This window comes from Mus pahari, chromosome 4 (assembly GCF_900095145.1).
Source record: "Mus pahari chromosome 4, PAHARI_EIJ_v1.1, whole genome shotgun sequence".
Lineage (NCBI taxonomy): Eukaryota > Metazoa > Chordata > Mammalia > Rodentia > Muridae > Mus > Mus pahari.
In genome coordinates this window covers 114135171-114136721 of record NC_034593.1, presented here as the reverse complement: position 1 = coordinate 114136721, position 1551 = coordinate 114135171, and the positions used below count along the sequence as shown (strand labels likewise).

Sequence of the window (1551 nt, the reverse complement as noted above, 5' to 3'; positions counted from 1 at the left end):
AAAAAAAAAAAAGTCTTAATAGAGAGATGATTAGGGTGAGGAAATCTAGAAGGAGAAATAAGGATCAGTGAATAAGATCTAAGTTAGGGTGACAGAGAAAATGAAAACTGTATTGGAACAAGAAGACTTTCAAGGAGAAGCAGCTAGACTGTGTTATGCTTTCTGTGAGCTGGCTGTGTCACACAAAGAAACCAGAGTATTGATCTGGGGATGAATGCAATTAAAGCAAAGGCTTGCCTGTGGTATTGGCATCCTATGTGGGGACCTGTTATCCCAGATTTGAGCTGTACTAGGGATATTTGTGAATGGGATGTAGCTCTGACTCTACCCTTATTTTTTGGAAAATAATAAAATACTATATTCATACAGATTTTTGTTTTGTTTTTGAAACAAGTTTTCTTGTAGCTCAGGGTGTTTGAAACTCACTAACTAGTAGAGGATGACCTTGAACTGCTGCTGATCTCCAATCTTCACCTCCTGGAGAGCTAGGATTTAAGGAAAATGTCTAACTATTCCAAACCAGTTTATTTGTTTTTCTGAAGCTTATAAAAATGTCACATGTATCATTGTATTCTTGACCTGTCTCAGGTATCTTGCCAGGAGGTAGTAGAATTTTACTATAAGCATGATATGAGGGCTTGCTGATAGCTATGTGCTGGAGCTATACCAAACACTTCATTTTTGGAAATCATGTGTAAATTACATGATCAAGTCTCCTCTGGCCCCACCATTCCTTTCTCTCTTGCTGAAGACTCCTGCCCTACTCTATGACAGTGTTTTTCATCTGTTTTTCTGGGCATTCCTCTGTATTTTTTGGTCATTTTTCAGAACTTAAAAAAGAAATTCTCAAACTTTAACTCTTTTTTCTTCAATCCTTCAGCGAGGGTTATTCATGCTCAGAGACTGAATTTCTCTATATAATACATGATCTGGAGTTGCATCTATGTCATCTTTTCATCTACTCCGAAAAACTTAAGTGTTCAAACACAAATTGCAAACTATGACTGATCCCCCATCTGCATCAGCCATGGCAGATTTTAGAGTTACCCCTGGGTATCCTTTTGTCTCACTTATTTAGTCTGTCTCATTATTCTATTCTGTTTTTTTAATAAAGACCTCCCTTTACATTGCTTGAAACTTTCACTCAACTTGTGCTATCTTCCTGTAATCTCACTTCTCAACTGTGACACATCATGGTTGCTCTCCCCCTTAGCCTTGGTCCCCATGTCATCACTATCTGCTTACTTGCTGGGTATCCTTTACTTTCTTTCAGGGCTGTTTGACTGTGCCCCTTATTTTCATCTGACAACACCAAGTCTTTAGCCAATGTTCATGTCTACACATTGTCTAGCTATATTCTAAATAACCTTATGAGACTTAGAGCATCTGTCCCTTCAGGCATTTGCTTTGAGACATTTAAGTCCTAAAGTGCCCTAACTTTCTATGCAAAGGTAGGCTACAGGAGAGGAATGAAGTGAGGAGAACCAGGGACTAGAGTGTGGTTGTGTGTGTGTGTGTGTGTGTGTGTGTGTGTGTGTGTGTGTGTGTGTG

At 38.9% G+C, this 1551-nt stretch overlaps 1 protein-coding gene across 1 annotated transcript in view; it reads left to right on the top strand.

Moving 5' to 3' along the window:
- The window catches only part of Ugt8 (UDP glycosyltransferase 8), a 61278-nt gene that overhangs the window by 8178 nt on the left and 51549 nt on the right, over positions 1 to 1551 (top strand). The window lies entirely within an intron of this gene.